At 38.8% G+C, this 18,622-nt stretch overlaps 1 pseudogene; it reads right to left on the bottom strand.

Moving 5' to 3' along the window:
• Nucleotides 1-18,622, bottom strand: part of LOC125156666 (ankyrin repeat domain-containing protein 26-like) — an 86,141-nt pseudogene that overhangs the window by 50,834 nt on the left and 16,685 nt on the right.

Raw genomic sequence — 18,622 nt, 5'->3', positions numbered from 1 at the left:
CCCAAACAAACAAATTTTTAAAACAACCAAAGATTTGGACAATTCAAAGATACACAGATGGCAAACAAGCACATGAAAATATGCTCACCATCATCCGTTATTAGGGAAATGTATATTGAAACCATAATGAGGTACATACTGAATGTCCATCCCAATGGCTAGGATTTAAAAAGCTGACAATACTAAGTGTTCATGAATATGTATGCAGGAATTGGTGCTCTCACAGACTGCTGGTGGGAATGGAAAACCGTACAACTCCTTTAAAAAACAATTTGGCAGCTTCATAAGAAGGGAATATAAAGGGACATGAGATTTTTAAGGGTGATGAATATGTTAACTGTCTGGATTATGGTTATCGTTTCATACGTGTAAACATATGTCAAAACTATCAAATGACACACTTCATACATGTGCAGTTTACCTAACTAAAGCTGTTGGAAACGAAAAGCTCTTTCACAGGAAGAAACATCTAAAACAGTGGATAAGACACAGACGGAAAGAAGGATGTAAAACCATACAAGATGAATCCAGAGGACTGTGGCCTTTAACCTAATAGCAATGAGAAGTAATAGCTAAGCTTTAAGCAAGGGGGTACCATGATGAAAGACACTTTTTAAAACATATACTAATTATGGTTGCAGTGTAGACCAAGGTCCTGAGAGGTAGAACAGCAGGGAAAACAGTCCTGAGGTTATTTCAGTCATCTGGGAGAAAAATAATGACCTGACCTGGGTGAAGGCACAGAAGAGAAGCAGAGTTAACAAACACATTAGATGTGCCATTCCCACTAAGAAAGGTACAGTAGAAATGATGACTCTCTGGCTGGGAGGATACAATAGTTCTCCTTTGATTTTAATATAAACCATATTTCTGAGATGAGCAGCTCTATAATACAGCAGTGCTCTATGGGGCAGTAGTAGGCAAGGTGTGTACATATTACTACAGCAATATACGTAAAAAGGTTTCCTACCTTTATAATCCATGCCAAGTTGTTCAATCAGCAACATGAAATTCTTAGAGTAAGACAACTCACAATGCTCTGAAGCTGTTTCAGATGACTGAATGAAGCCGACAAGGTCATCCATAGAAGTAATTTGCTTTTTGACCTACCAATGAATAATACCATTTCAAAATGTCCCCCAAATATTTATAAAATATACTAGGTGTAGAGAAGTGATAAATACCCATCTTTTTATAAAAGCAAAAACAGGGGCATCTGAGTGGCTCAGTCGGTTGAGCATCCGACTCCATTTTGGCTCAGGTCATGACCTCAGGGTTCCTGAGTTTGAGTCCCACGTTGACCTCCACAATGACAGCATGGAGCCTGCTTGAGATTCTCTCTCCTTCTCTCCCTCGGCCCCTCCCCCACTTGTGCGTGCTCTCTCTCAAAATACATTTTAAAAATAAGTGAATAAACATTTAAAAGCAAAACCACAGAGACTTTAAAATAACGGATTTTTATCAAAAAGACACTGTTATCCATAGCTAGTATTTCTTTTTTTTTTTTTAATTGTTTTTTTCAACGTTTATTTATTTATTTTTTGGGGGGGACAGAGAGAGACAGAGCATGAACGGGGGAGGGGCAGAGAGAGGGAGACACTGAATCGGAAACAGGCTCCAGGCTCTGAGCCGTCAGCCCAAAGCCCGACGCGGGGCTCGAACTCACAGACCGCGAGATCATGACCTGGCTGAAGTCAGACGCTTAACCGACTGCGCCACCCAGGCGCCCCAGTATAGCTAGTATTTCTAAGCAACTTTTTCACAGCAGATGTCTCTACAACAAAGGAAGATTTTCTATTTTTTCACTACATCTTTCATAAAGTATTTTTTTGCCACTGAACAATATTCCTAACAAATACGTATCAAAATAATATAATAAAATAAATAATAAATAAAATAAAATTACAATGTCTATTTTGCTTAACTTGTTCTTTTTTTTAGAAATTTTCTTCGCAGGTCTGAAAAAACCCAACAATTCTTTTCAGGCAAGTATTAAATACTTAAAATACAAAGCATATCTAAACCTATTGTTTCTGATATAAAATCTCTGCACTTGAAACTAATTTTCTACAAAGGGGATTAAACAACAGAGTAACATTAAACAACATAAAAAATACACTACTAATATTAACAAAGGATTAGGTGTATCCAGTTGTAGTATATGTGCCGCTGAAGCGAGCACAACAAAGTACTAAAGTTAGGTAAAAACTAACAAAAGCAAAGGAAAATCCTAATGCTACTTGCATTATTTGATAGGAATGATACCATTGTTTCTGTTGTTGTCATTTTACTAAAAATAAGCTTTTATTGGCACTAAAACCTATTTGGAAAGTGCAAGTCCCTATATGAAAGAACCCCTTTTTAACAGTCATGATATTAACGTGTTGAAGACTCACTATGCAACTACTCTCTAGGCATTACTATGAGCACTTTACATGTCTTCAAGGTATTTGAAGCCCCACAACAATCCTATGAAGTAGGTTATTATATTAGGTATTTTACACAGGAAGAAAATGAGGCACAGAAAGTCGAAGTGACTTGCCCAAGAAGCCCTCGTCGCTGGCCAAGAACAGACCCTGAATTCAAACCCAGGAATGTGCCTTCAAAGCATATGTTTTATACTATGTGGTTAAAGTAATACTCCAGTGTTTCTAACTAATATGACAGCAAATGAATCTATATTATGATTCGATTTCTAGCTATGGTGATACATAACAATTTCTGAATCTTACATATTTTTTAAGAGACTTTATACTTGGCAAGATGGGAAATCTACTTTCAATAAACTAAAGATTTGCTTCTTCTAGAGAAGTTCCTCAACAGGCATTCATTCATTCATTCATTCATTCATTCATCCATTCATTCCACTGTTTATTCCCACATTCAACACATACTTATTGAGCATACAATCTGTGTCAATGGCACTGTTGGTACAGGAAGCATGGTTTTGGTCATTTAGAGCTCTCTAGTCCAAAAGGAATAATCTGTTATGGATTACTAGTTTCTTTTCCAATTGTAAATAAACAAAATCTTCCCCTTTCCCTAGAACCTAAATAATATTAACTTAATAGAACCAGAAACTTTAAAGTCCCTAACAAAATCATAGCTATTTGTGATATTATCAAAGGCACTGGATATCTAAAATCACAAGGAAGGATTAGCTTTATTCAGAATGGCCTCAGTGTTTGCATACATTTATGATAAGTGTGTGTGTGTGTGTATGTGTATATATATATACATATATATATATATATATATATATATATACACATACACACACATATATACATATAGAACTCATACACATATACTTATATATACATATAGAATTACACAGGCATATATATACATATATATATGTATATATACTTGCATACATACATATATATTTTTAAATCTGCACATTCAATTGTATGAGAATACCCCATTGAGGAACCAATTCAGAATAAACCAACTTCTTCCACAAAATTACATGAATAAGAGTACTAAAGACAATTACTATAATCTTTAAAAGAGAATGTAATACAATCAACAAACTTCCTAATGTTTGGAAACGCAAACAAAATTAAATTAACTAACCATGTCTATCTCTATTGATCATTTCCAACAGAATACATTCTCTAAAGCCCCCATCTTAAAATAAAAAGAGAAAGAAAATGCCTTTGTAATTCACATTCTTTTTCAGTTATCATCCATTTCTCTATTACCTTTCCCAATTAAAATGCTCTAAGGTGTTGTTTACACTTACTCATCTTCCATGCTTCCATGGTGACTACTGAAACTGCTCCTTGACAAAGTCACTTACCCTCATCACAACTTTTCAAGCAGTGTGTTTGATATGTTGAGTATTTCTTGCTTTAGCTTGGACCTACCTACACTACAGCATTTTATTTCCACAAAAGGTAATCACTGCTAAAATTCCTTCACAGGCACATAAAGAATTTATAGATTTTACCTGCTTTCATGCTGATCCTTTTCACTGAAATGGCTGCCATCATTCTTTTGTAGTGGACCACCAGTTAGGGCATCTGCCTTCTGCAACACTGGTGTGATCACAGATCCTTTTGATGTCCCTTTTTCATTTTCACCTTTCTTTATCTTCTTCATATGTAAACCAGGTTCCCTCCTTTAAAAAAAAGCCATTAAAAAGCCATAAAAAAGCCAATGTTTTCTAATAATTTTACTGATAAAGAATAAAAAGACAATTTTCATCAAGTTCTGAATTTTACCCATCTGACTTAAGTTGATTACTTGAGAGAACAATGCTGAAGTACCAACCATACACAAGGAAATACTCATCTGTTGCTTCAAACACAGATAAATATACAATTAGAATACAATGTGATTTGTAAGAATGGACATGTGAAAAGCTGCAAGTGAGGACAAGAAAGGCTTTACTGAAGAGGGAAAATAAACAGCAGAGGTCACCAGGGAAAGAAACGGGAGAAAACCGTTTTCTTAGAGATTAGAATGTGAGCACAAAGATTACACAGATGGCATCTAGGTGCCTTGAAAGGAAAACGTATAAGCTTTTAGGAACTTGGAAAAAAGCATAAAATACATGGAAGCAAGTAGTAAGAGATCAGTCAGGAAAGAAACTCTGAAGAACCTTGAAGGTTACACTAAAAAGTTAGAGTTCATTTCCTAAAGGCAGTGACTCTTAGACATGGGAGTAATAACTAGATTTGTGCTATATTTTCGGCTTTGCTTTTAAATATAAGAATGCTTAATTTCAACAAAGTTTTAAAGTAGCATGAGGTCCATATAACATGAAAGAAGAAATCAAGGAAATATCTTAGGGGAAAACTACTTTTAAAATACCCATATGTCAGAGCGATATCAGTATCATAGCTGAATAAGATGTACCTTGTTGCGTCTCCCCACCTACAACTGGCATCTTATCCACCCACAGGCAAAACTGCCTTTGCAGGAGCTGTGGGAATCTAGCACCATTTTCCAAGGGACCGAGGAAAAGTCTTGCCTACCCGTGCATCAGGTAACAGGCATACGTACTACAGTCTAATCTGTGGACCTAGCAATAGCCCATAAAGTGCCTCCAGCTCCTCCCTCTCAGCCACATCTGGGAGTCCCTCCCTAGAAAACACTGTCTAGGATTAATAGCCCGCGGATGAGAGAGCCTTTTTGGAAAACCAGGTGTCCTGCAGAGAATTTCCAGCATACCACTGGAGCAAAAAAATCAGGTTTGGACACACTGAAGAGGTAGTCATTAAAGACTGGAGGAGGTGACTGCTACTTCAAATGCAAAGACAGCAATGCAAAATTGCAAAGAATATAAAATATCAAGGAAATATGATACCATCAAAGGATCACAATAATCTTCCAGTAATCAATCGGAAACACATGGAGATCTGTAATTTATTCAAAAGAGAATTCAAAAATAGCAATTTTAAGGAAACTCAGTGAGTTACAAGAAAAACACAAAAAGCCAATTCAGTAAAATCAGAAAAACACTCTATGAATAAAATGAGAAGCTTAACAAAGAGCTGGAAATAGTAAAATCTAACTAAACAAAAATCCTGGAGCTGAAGAGTATAATGAAGGAGATGAAAAAAACAAGAGTGATCACTGACAGGAAATGGATCAACCAAAAAAAAAACGTGAATTGAAAGACAGGAACTATTAAATTATCCAGTCAGCAGAGAACAAAGTAAAAATAATGAAAAAGAGTGAGGAAAGACTATGTGACTACAAGCGAACCCTCATAAGGCTATTCGCAACTTCTCAGCAGAAACCTTCCATGCCAGGAGGCAGTGGGATTACATATTCAAAGTGCTAAGAGAAAAAAGACTACCAATCAAGAATACTTTACTCAGCAAAATTATCCTTCAGAAATCAAATCGAATAAATACATTTGATACACCACATTAACAGGATAAAAAAAAATTATATCATCATCCCAACATGTGAGGAAAAAGCATTTGACCTAATTCATCTTTTCAGGATAAAAACTCTCAACAAAGTGGGTACTGAATTGTCACACCTGGACATAATGAAGTCCAATATGATAAGCCCAGAGCCAACATCATATGCAGTGGTAAAAAACTGAAAACTTTTATTCTAAGTTCAAGAACAAGGCAAAATTTCCAACTTGACCACTCCTATTCAACAGGATAGAGGAAGTCCTAGTCAAAGCAGTCAGGCAAGAAAAGGAAATAAAAGGCATCCAAGTCAGAAAAGAAGAAATAAAACTGTCTTTGCAGATGATATGTTCTTATATATACAAAATCCTGAAGATACCACCAAAAAGCTGTTCCAAGGATGAAGCATAAAAAATCAACATAAAGATGCAGGGGTGCCTGGGTGGCTCAGTCAGTTAAGCTTCTGACTTCGGCTAAGCTCATGATCTCGTGGTTTGTGGTTCAAGCCCCCTATTGGGCTCTGTGCTGACAGTTCAGAGCCTGGAGCCTGCTTTGGATTCTCTCTCTCTCTCTCTCTCTCTCTCTCTCTCTCTTTCTCTCTGCCCTTCCCCTGTACACACTCTGTCTCTTCAGCCTCTACTACAAAGCTGTGATCATCAAGACAGTATGGTATTGGCACAAAAACAGACACACAGACCAATGGAATAGAATAGAAACCCCAGAGGTGAACCCACAAATGTATGGCCAACTAAACATTGACAAAGCAGGAAACAGTATCCCATGGAAAAAAAAGACAGTCTCTTTCTTCTGGTAGAACTGGACAGCAACATGCAGAAGAATGAAACTAGACGACTTTTCTTACACCATACACACAAATAAACTCAAAATGGATGAAGGGCCTGAATGTGAGACAGGAAACCATCAAAACCCTAGAGGAGAAAGCAGGAAAAAAAACCTCTTTGACCTCTGCCACAGCAATTTCTTACTTGACACATCTCCAAAGGCAAGGGAATTAAAAGCAAAAGTGAACTATTGGGACTTCATCAAGATAAAATCTTCTGCACTGCAAAGGAATCAATCAACAAAACCAAAAGGCAACCGACAGAATGGGAGAAGATATTTGCAAATGACATATCGGAAAAAGGAAGGGCTAATATCCAGAACCTGTAAAGAACTCACCAAAATCCACACCCACAAAACAAATAATCCAGGGAAGAAATGGGCAGAAGACATGAATAAACACTTTTCCAAAGAAGACATCCAAATGGACAACAGACACACATGGAAAGATGCTCAACGTCACTCCTCATCAGCGAAATACAAATCAAAACCACACTGAGATACCACCTCATGCTGGTAAGAGTGGCTAAAATGAACAAATCAGGAGACTACAGATGTGGGTGAGGATGTGGAGAAACGGGAACCCTCTTGCACTGTTGGTGGGAATGCAAACTGGTGCAGCCACTCTGGAAAACAGCGTGGAGGTTCCTCAAATAATTAAAAATAGAACAACCCTAGGACCCAGCAATAGCACTGCTGGGAATTTACCCAAGGGATACAGGAGTGCTGATGCATAGGGGCACATGTACCCCAATGTATACAGTAGCACTTTCAACAATCGCCAAATTATGGAAAGAGCCTAAATGTCCATCACCCGACGAATGGAGAAAGAAGATGTAGTTTATATATACAGTAGAATACTACTTGGCAATGAGAAAGAGTGAAATCTGGTCATTTGCAACAACGTGGATGGAACTGGAGGGTATTATGCGAAGTGAAAATAAGTCAGGCAGAGAAAGACAGATACCATATGTTTTCACTTATATGTGGATCCTGAGAAACTTGACAGGAGACCATGGGTGGGGGGGGGGGACGGGGGAAAATAAGTTACAGAGAGGGAGGGAGGCAAACAATAAGAGACTCATAAACACTGAGAATAAACTAAGGGTTGATAGGAGGTGGGGGATAGGGGAAAGTGGGCAATGGGCATTGAGAAGGGCACCTGTTGGGATGAGCACTGGGTGTTGTATGGAAACCAATTTGACAATAGATTATATTTAGTTAAAAAAATTACAAAATCAGCATCAAGAGATCAGTTGCATTTCTAAACAATAACAATGAAATAGCTGAAAAAGAAATATAAGGAAAAAATCCCCTTCCCCAAAACACCAAAAAGAACAAAATACTTTGGAATAAATTTAATCAAGGATTTCTGAAAGATAGGTACAGTAAAAACTACAAGACATTGGTAAAAGAAACAGCAGAGACACAAACAAATGGGAAGATAGCCCATTGTTCATGGATTTGAAAAATTAGTATCATTAAATATCCACATTACCTGAAACCACCTACAGAGTCAATGCAATCCTTGTCAAAATTGCAATGACCATTTTCACAGAAATAGGAAAAGCATTCCTCAAATGTGTAAGGAACAAAAAAGACCCCAAATAGCCAAAGCAATCCTAAGAAAGAAGAAAAAATCTGGAAGCATCACACTTGCTGGTGTCAAACTATTACAAAGTTACGGTAATAAAAACCGTACGAAGTTGCACAAAAACAAACACAAAGATGAATGAAACAGAATCAAGAACCCAGAAATAAACCCATGCATAAAGTCAACTAAAAACCCATGCATAAAGTCTCTTTGTTAAGAGACCCAAGAATACTCAAAAGAGAAAAGGTAATCTCTTCAATACATGATGCTGAGAAAACTGGATATTAACATGCAAAAGAAGAAAACTGTGCCTCTACCTTACACCACTCACAAAAGTCAACCCAAACTCAAATAAAGACTTCTATATAAAATCTTAAATCATAAAAGTCCTAGAAGAAAACATAGGATAAAAGCTCCGTATTTCAGACGGACCCAGTCCTGGCAATGAAACCACTGGAATAAAGGGATGACCTACCTGACATATTTTTCTCATGTTATACTATTTATTTTTGACAGTGACAGAGACAGAGCAAAAGCAGGGGAGGGGCAGAGAAAGAGGGAGACACAATCTGAAACAGGCTCCAGGCTCTGAGCTGTTAGCACAGAGCCTGATGCAAGGCTCAAGCTCGTGAAGTGCAAGATCATGACCGGAGCCGAAGGTGGACGCTTAACCAACTGAGGCACCCAGGCGCCCCGACATATTTGAAATTTGGAAATACACTGCTAAATCACCTTTCAGAAAGGAGTTACCAATTTCATCCAGCCACAGTGTCTAAGAATGTCATTTTCCTCACATTTCCTAACTTTGGTTATTCTTTTTAATAAAATATTTATCACTATGACTGCAAAAAATGGTATCTCATTGGTATTTACATTTTTCTCATTAGCACGTAGGATGAAATATCTCCACGAAAAATACGAAAATTGTTCATTATGAACATTAGCTCAAACTAGAAAAGTTTGTTGCATAGGAAAATAACAATTACCTAGTATTTAAATATTGCTATAGGCTTACCTATCAGAATCTTTATTTTCTGTAATAGGCAATTGATGGTTATCAGTTTTTCCATTCTGTCTTTGTGGAATTAATCCAGCAGCCGCAGCACCATGTATGTTTTCTGATACTTCCATGTCACTTCCTCTGTGCTTCTTTTTTTCTTCAACCTTTAATGGAACTTGATACTAAAGGTAATTGTTACTTTAGTCAATAAAAAGTTTTTTCATTCATTTTATCAGTTGACAGTTTGTCATAGATTCAATGGAGGAAAATATTCTGTGTTTACTTTATCATTACAAGTAATTGTAATTTTTATAAACTCGGCTTCATTTCTCTTGGAATTTAAAAAAAAGCAGAAGTTACCAAAATTTCTAAAAGGGCTTTCTTAATTTTGTACTCTTATTCATATCCACACTTTGCTACCGAGAATTCCCCACCCCCCCCCACCCCATCTGACCAAGAGATACAAAGAAATAAAAAGACAAGAGACAAAATTTGTCCTTTTCTATCCTTACCACCTGGGTTTTACACAACAGCCAGATTTAAAACATGGGACATGGAGGTGCTCCAGTAACAAAAACAGGAAGCTTTCCTTTTTCTGCACGGAGCTATTCTTTCCCTGACTGCCTTTTACAGTTCTTTTTCTTTTGGATCCTAAGGTTCTCAAAAAAAGTGACAGTGTCCCCTAAATTTATGAACCAAAGTTTGCCACAACACAAAAGGAACAAAGTGAAATGGACGTTAGGGTGGAATTCTGGGAAATTAGTAACGCTCTCCGAATCTCACATTCAATAACCATAAAACTTTATAGGGAGAGGGTATAAAAGTAATGATCACCTTTAATCCCATTTGCTACTGATAACACGAGTAAAACTCAAAAAGGTTAAATGATTTGTCCCAAGTTCCTAAAGTGGCATTCCCTAGCATTTTATGGCACCAAAAGAGATGATACGATTCTTGAATGCTGAATCAGAGAAATGACCACAAATTCATTAAATTAATCAGATGCATGAAAAGTGTGACTCTGGCACAGTAAATTAATACCTTGATAGGGGACGAGGAGATTAGCTACTTATTCTTTTAAAGGAGGGTATCTCTAGATTTTGTCTATTTCTAAAGTCCACACATCTCAAAAGTCAGTTTTCTCCCTTGGAGTTAAATACTGAAGGTTTGCTGAAGGTTCATGCTACCTACATGGTAAAAATCATACAGGCCAGGGGCGCCTGGGTGGCTCGGTCGGTTGAGCGTCCGACTTCAGCTCAGGTCATGATCTCGCGGTTCGTGAGTTCGAGCCCCGCGTTGGGCTCTGTGCTGACAGCTTGGGGCCTGGAGCCTGTTTCCGATTCTGTGTCTCCCTCTCTCTCTCTCTCTGACCCTCCCCCGTTCATGCTCTGTCTCTCTCTGTCTCAAAAATAAATAAATGTTTAAAAAAATCATACAGGCCAAAAGGTATCATACTTTATTGAACATAAAGTGAAGGTTTGACTCAACAGAAACATCTGAGAATGATGATTAAAAAATGTGGAAAAAAGGGGTTGACAGTACAAATAGCTGTTACTAAGCCTATCTCAAAGGGGTCATGTAGAAATTCTAAGTTCCAAGATTGTGAGTAAAGCAGACAAGACTGCCTATATTTGTGGGCAATAAGCTTAGGAATTCCCTGAGCCTGCACTGATGGGTTAACCAGGTGTAAAAAATTACAAAGCCATAGGAACTCACACCCAAGTTTGGGTAAACAAGATTAGGTATCTAGGTATAGAGAGGGCGGGCAAAGGCTCTAAGACCAAGGTGTGTTAGGTAAACAAGATTAGATATTCAGGAGGACACACTCCCCAATTTAGTACTATGGCAGAAAGCTGCTTTCACAGGAAGGAAGGACCAAATGAGGTAAACAGGTAAATAGGGCTATAGGCTGTAGGCTGCAGGGTGAAGATGCCCAGAGGGGAGCTAATTAGCAAAAGAAAGGTGCCTTGTGGATCCTGAGGCAGCATCTGTCTTCTCCCCTAGACTAGTTAAGATAAACAGAGAAGGTGCCTCAGGTCGGCTGTTAACAACCATCTTCCAGGGGCCAGGATTTTGTTTTATATTGACCCAAACCCCTAACACCCTGTATCTTCAAACCCCCTTTCCCTCATGCCCATGAGTTCACGTTCACAGATTGTCTCTTTGTGCACGTCCATCACCATGTTTCGAAGCCTTCTGATCCTAATAAAAACAGAGCAAGGACCCTTAATCGGGGCTCCTGTGTTCTCTGGGACATTAGCTGCCTCTCCCATTGTAATCCTGCATCTCGCTGCTGTCTTGCTAGACAAGCAAGAACCCTAGACCCAGAGTCTACAGACACATACTGAAGCAATACATAGATTCCTTTAGCTAGGAACATTTGTTTATATTCCTTCTCTTAGTTATTGCTTCTTTCCCATTTTATTGTTTATAGAAATGCAATTTATATTTAAGTCAATGTATTTTTTAAAAACCTGGAGATTATTATGTTTTTTAAGCAGTTTCCTTATGGTTATTCTGGTTCATGAGGTCACATGGTACTTATATAGCTAAGTTAGTTTCCCAGTTCATATACTACCTGGAAGACTGACACAGAAACTTTAAGGAAAACAAATCATACGAATGTTTTCCTGAACTCCTATTTGTTAGATAGCAGAAATAATCTATTTCCAGACACAATTACTTATTTAGACAATTCCATTTTATGCAACTCTTGTTCTCTTAAGTGGAAAATCAGAATGGATTAGATAATTGCTAAAGAGAAAAAACAAGAGTAACAGCAAGGCGGACCTCCTTCTCTTTTGGAGGTTGAACTTTCTCTCTTTCCAAAGACAGGAACTCTACTTGAGACATGCCTATCTCATTCTTAAACCTTTGCATATCTTGATGTAATTCTTCACTTAGATATACTTCAGATGCTGGAAAACTAGATGCTGAAGAAGAACTCACAATTTCTAATTCAGAATCAATACTTTTATAGTTAGGAGTACTGTCATTATATGCATATAAAGCCTTCTGGAAAAAAGTCTTGTACTGGTTTTGTTTTCTCGTGTTTGTGACAGCAGAAATATCATGCCTTTTTGTTTGAACCATGTGTTTCATCACATCGCAGCAGACAATCCACAAATGAAAAAGGCTCTCTGAATCACTAGACTGAGGTCTAATTTACAGTCGGTGGTATTTTGGTCCATATTTTTTGCCATTTGCATGTCAAACTCTTGGCCTTCTTTCACTTTAAATGTAACTAGTGGGTTCCTTGCTTTTTTATTTTCTATATCATTTTAAAAATCCTCATTGTTGTTAAAAAGATGCTCAATGTCTGGTTTGTTCTCATTTTCATAGTCTGATTTACTTTCTTTCTTTCTGTAATATGAAATTTATTGTCAAGTTGGTTTCCATACAACACCCAGTGTTCATCCCAACAGGTGCCCTCCTCAATGCCCATCACCCAGCCTCCCCTCCCTCCCATCCCCCATCAATCCTCAATTTATTCTCAGTTTGTAAGAGTCTCTTATGGTTTGGCTCTCTCCCTCTCTAAGGTTTTTTTTGTTTTGTTTTGTTTTCACTTCCCCTCCCCCATGGTCTTCTGTTAAGTTTCTCAGGATCCACAAAAGAGTGAAAACATATGGTATCTGTCTTTCTCTGTATGGCTTATTTCACTTAGCATCACACTCTCCAGTTCCATGCACATTGCTACAAAAGGCCATATTTCATTCTTTCTCATGGCCAAGTAGTATTCCATTGTGTATATAAAGCACAATTTCTTTATCCATTTGTCAGGTGATGGACATTTAGACTCTTTCCATAAATTTGGCGATTGTTGAAAGTGCTGCTATAAACATTGGGGTACAAGTGCCCCTACACATCGGCACTCCTGTATCCCTTGGGTAAATTCCTAGCAGTGCTATTGCTGGGTCATAGGGTAGATCTATTTTTCATTTTTTGAGGAACCTCCACACTGTTTTTCAGAGTGGCTGCACCAGTTTGCATTCCCACCAACAGTGCAAGAGGGTTCTTGTTTCTCCACATCCTCGCCAGGATCCATAGTCTCCCGATTTGTTCATTTACCCACTCTTGACTGGTGTGAGGTGATATCTCAGTGTGGTTTTGATTTATATGTCCCTGATGATTTGCTTTCTTTTAAAGAAAGCTTAGAAGATGACTGGCGAGCATATTCTGGGGACCCAGAGTATGAATAAGAGAGAATGACATTTTCAAGACTAGGCTCATTTTGTTCAGGAAATGCCTGAAATACTACCGAGACAGACACTCCAAATGCATCTTCTTCCTCACAATCAACTACAGTATCTGTCCAATTCAAAGGTATCTCCTTTCAGTTGGTTCCTTCTTAGAGTGACCCCGTGGTGGTTCTTCAAGATGAGTAGGAATGCTGTATTATAAACAAATTTCAACAACTTCAGCTTTCATTCACTGGTGATGAGTTTTAAGCTATTTTTCCAGTCTAATTTGTCTTATTTGATCTACATTTCCTCAAAGTTTTGCATAGAAGCATGTCTTAAATATACAGATATATCATGCTCCCTATCACATTCCTTATTCATTGCTGGTTCTTGAGTCATTTTTTGCAGTTGCAAAAACGGATGGTTAATTTCCTTGTTTTGATTTTCACATGTCTTTTCTGCCAGGATACATGTTTGTAAAAATACCTTAAGTAATCAAGTATGGAAAAAGAAAAATGAGAAAATAATTACAATTTAACTGTTAACTTTCTTAACCTATGTTTAGCTGTTCCCAAGTCACTGGATTGTAACTTCCTGTAAGAAGTGAAAACTAACTTGCCTTAGCCTAAGGCAGAAGAAAAATATGACTCATAAACTTAACCTTGTCAGTTTTTGGAACTAAAAAATCCATTACGTGTTAAATCGACCAAAAAATAAGTTAGATGATTTTTAATGTTACAAACCTTAAAAACTATTTAGCTTACCATCCCTTATAACGAGCACTAAAGTACATTTGAGTACTTTTTAAAGATTAATAACTAGATAATTGGAAAACTTTAAACTATTAGCAGCCAAATCAATTAATATCAAAGAGAAAGAAATGCGATGGCAGTGTGAATCAGCTTAAGATTCTCTCTCTCCCCTGCCCTCACCGACCCACGTACTCTGTCCTCTCTCTGTCAAAAGAAATAATTAAAAGAGAAAGAAATCATAAGGAACAGAAAATACGTTTACAGGAGAGTACTCTATTTATTGAAAAATATCTGTGTGTAAGTGGACTCCCACGGTACAAACCCACCTGGTTCAAGGGTCAACTGCATACCTGTATGATGTCTCCACCAAGAGATTACTGGAACTTAACATAGAGCCAAATTAGAAAATCAAAACCCCGTTCCTACTTTCCCATTCTTTTCTGGACACTATGGCCATTTTATTGGCCTTCAGACATCTTCACATTCCAAACAAGTATTTTCTTGGGGGGCCTGGGTGACTTAGTCGACTAGGCGCCCAACTTTGGCTCAGGTCATGTTCTCAATTTCATGAGTTCGAGTCCTGCATTGGGCTCCTTGCTCTCAGTGCAGAGCCTGCTTCGGATCTTCTGTCCCCCCACCCCGCTCTCAACAATAAACAAACATTCACCAAACAAAGTATCCTCAATATATAGTAAGTCACTAAAAGCCACTGCGATCATTTTGTCTTCTATTTCTATAGCACGCTTTACAGTTTACAAAACGTTGCCACATTTGTTCATTCCACATAACCAAGAGGTGGCTATTAGTGCCATTTTTAGGAACGAGGTCATTGACATTCAAGCAAGTTTTTCCAAGATGCCACAGCTAGGAAGTGACGGAACCAAGATGCTAGCATGTCTTTTGATTTCAAGTACAGTGCTTGTAGCATTATGCAGCAGCTGCCTGAGCCTAAGAGATCAGGACCTTTTCACCTCCTTCCCTAGTTGTCACCTTAGAATAGGTCATCATTACTTTACTTACATTACCACAAGTAGGACTGCGAAGTTATTTTAATTATCCAAAATGGGTTTTACTTATTGAAGCACCACTAAACCAAACTGTGGTCATCATAATCCCAATGCTCCTTGTAGATCTACTTGACAATCCAAATATATTATTATCAAGTCCCAGGCCTTATCTTTGGAAGGTTCAAGTTGTAAACACCATAATCCAAACTCTTTCTGGATGTCAGGAGGAGTCTGACACATGATCCCGTATACACCACAGGATCATACACTTGGCCATACGTTGACCTAGAGTAATTCTTTAGTGTTTCAGATACCTTAACTTCAAAACCCAAACTCATTCCCTCCAAGCCTCCGTTTTCTGCATTAATACTACACAACTTTCATAACGTCTGCAAATTAGCAGAACTCTACTATGCTGTGTGCTCATAATTAACACATAATTATTTTATCACATATAGGAAAACATAGAAGGAAGTCGTTTCTGTGGGCAAATGCAGAGATGAGAGAGTGAAGTCAAAGCATCTCTTGGACGTTTTAACATCACTCCATGCTTATACTTAAAAATAAGAAGAAGACAGTACCTCAGGAAGAGAAGGTGATTCTACATCTTCCTCTTCTCCTAATTCCAATGCTGACATCATATCTAGAGAATACGGTCACAGATAAATTAATGAAAACGTGTTACTATGAACTTTAAACACATACACAAGTCTATCTCCATTCATGAATATTTCAATAAAATAAAAGCAATAGCAGAAAAGATGTTCAGGGGGTTCAAGATTTTCCGGAAGTAAAAGGGGGTCGTACTTGGGATACTCATAAAGAAAGATAGCAACAGAAAAATATCTTCACGAAAAAGGGATAATATATTTGGATCTACATACTTTTAGATTTTTCTCATACTAGTATTGAATCATAGGAAAACAACTCACAGAGATTCACTAGCTTACCACTTCTGCAATTTTTATGCACTCCACCAGCAGAAGTCACACTGTCATTAACTGCTCTGGTGGCACATTTTCAGTAATACCAAAACCATCTTCCTTTGCTTCCATTGCTGACTTTGCTGTTCCTTCCTAGAAAAACAGCACAAAACAAAAACCCAACTTCAGAAAAACATCACATTAATTCATTTGGTCATGCACTCACCCACTCGGAAAGACAAGCACATACTGTATCTGTCAAGTCACAGCCACGATCCGGGGAGGAGCTGGAAAGAGAAATAAAAGACAGAGTCTGTTCTATATGCTAGTAGCGGTAGAGATGCATGAAAACAGGTAAGGACAGAAAAATACCATCCTGAGTTCTACAAGGGAAGTGAATAACATACAGTGAACGCACAAAGGAGGAAACACTTACATTTGGGAAGCTCAGCAAACGCTGGGAAGATAGGGCTGTATCTTAAAAGACAAAGTGCACGGGGAGGGTGTGAAGGGCATTCTAGAATGAGCAAAAGGATCAAGTATGAAATAACATAGTAAGTCACAACACCTATGCAATATGGCAAACCTGGAACAGAGTTATTGGGAATGGGATAGACAGAGAGATATTACTGGAACATCAGGACGAAACCAAAAAAAAAAAAAAAAAAAAAAGAGCAGTGTTATGCTAGAACAAGAATTTTCTCCTTCAGGTAATGGGGATCCATTGAATAAGCAGAGGAGTGACATCGTCACAAGTATATTTTAGAAAGGTCACTCTGGCAATGTAGGATGTAGGACAATGTAGGCAACGTAGGATGAACGTAAAGACAGCAAAACCAGAAGAGTACTGCAAAATTATAGGTGAGAGAGTGAATTACAGGAATAACATATGAAAAATGGGAAGCAGGTACAAACTATCGAATGTGGTGAGTGACAGCATGCGGTCATTTCAGGGAAGTTCGGAGTCCAGGACTTTTCCTGTTTCGGGAATGCTATTTATTAGACTAGGGAACACAAATGACAGAGCAGATTACAAAGAGTCGGGAAAGAGGAAAGGGAAAGCGTCAGAAACAATGTCTTTAAACTAGGGCATATTAAATTTAAAGTACCCCGTGGACGTAGGAAGAAAATGTTAGGGCCGCCTGGATGCCTCAGTCAGTTAGCACCTGACTCTTGATTTTGGCTCCGGGCATGATCTCACAGTTCATGGGTTCAAGTCCCCCATCTGGTTCTGCGCTGACAGTGCAGGGTCTGCTTGGGATCTTCTCTCTCTCCCTCTGTCTCTCTGCCCCTCCCCACTTGTGCTCTCTCTGTCTCTCTCTCCAATTAATAAATGAATAAACTTAAAAAAAAACAAAAAGACAGAAAATTCAGATCAATACAGTTCAAGTAAGAAAAAAGCCCATCATAAATATCTATAAAACATATTGAACTGATATAATAATGTAAACCTACACAGAACTCTGAAGTGGTGAAAAGGAAAGTAAAGGGAGGCGGGAGGAGTTCAGATGGCAGAGGAGGGGGATCAGAATTTCCCTTGTCCCTCAAACACAGCAGTATTGAGGTCACAACACTTGGAATGCCAGAAATACAGGCTGCAGAAGGACAGAAAAATCTCCACATGTGCAAACAGACAGCTTGGCGGGACAGAAGTGTGTGTATGTGAACTGGAAGAAATAAAATGGGCAGCACAGGCATAGAGTGGGGGAAGCCCTTTGGTGGAGAAATGAAAGGAAGAGAGAGAGGCTGTGGGAAGTGTATCTGGATAAGAGAAAACCTGTATGGACCACCGACCAAGGAGAGGTCCAGAGAGCCAGTTTCTACTTTGCAAAACAGCCTTAGAAGCCAAAAAACAGAATGTTCAAGGTTTCCAGACTTTCTCTAGACCAGAGCTGCCACCTCCCATGCCTGGTGGGGAGGGAGCCGCCCTTAGGCTTGGTAGCAATCTCAGGGCTACACTGGGAGAGAACACCTTGAGTATGGTGGAAAGAGGCGGTATTGCCCTGCCCAAGGGAAAAAGACCCTGCAGGCACGAGCCAGAGGCCCTCTGTCCACTGCGCACAGTGGTGCAACTCCACTACCAGGTCCGAGCAAAGCGGGATCCTACAGGGTTTTGAATCCCAGCTCAGTGCTCAGGGAGCACAGGAGACTGTGCAGCAGGGCAAGCCGGCCCCCCAGGCTATTCTGTGAGGATGGCCTAAACAGTGAGTTTTGAGACACCTCGTGTGGGCAGGAGAGATTGGGAGGTCGCCATTTCTCTCCCCATGACCTACATCGTGGGGCTTCAGGGAACGGACAGTGAGCCTCCGTGGAGGCAGCCTATTACACCAAACCCTGCCTCTCTGTGCCTGGTAACTGCTTCTCCTTGGGAGTGAGACTGACACTGATGGGACCAGACAGCCCCTCCCCTAGACCAGCACAGCCACCAGTCCCAGGCACCAACAGA

This window comes from Prionailurus viverrinus, chromosome F2 (assembly GCF_022837055.1).
Source record: "Prionailurus viverrinus isolate Anna chromosome F2, UM_Priviv_1.0, whole genome shotgun sequence".
NCBI classification, from domain to species: domain Eukaryota; kingdom Metazoa; phylum Chordata; class Mammalia; order Carnivora; family Felidae; genus Prionailurus; species Prionailurus viverrinus.
The sequence above is the reverse complement of the archived record's forward strand: the minus strand, read 5'-3'. Positions and strand labels throughout refer to the sequence as shown.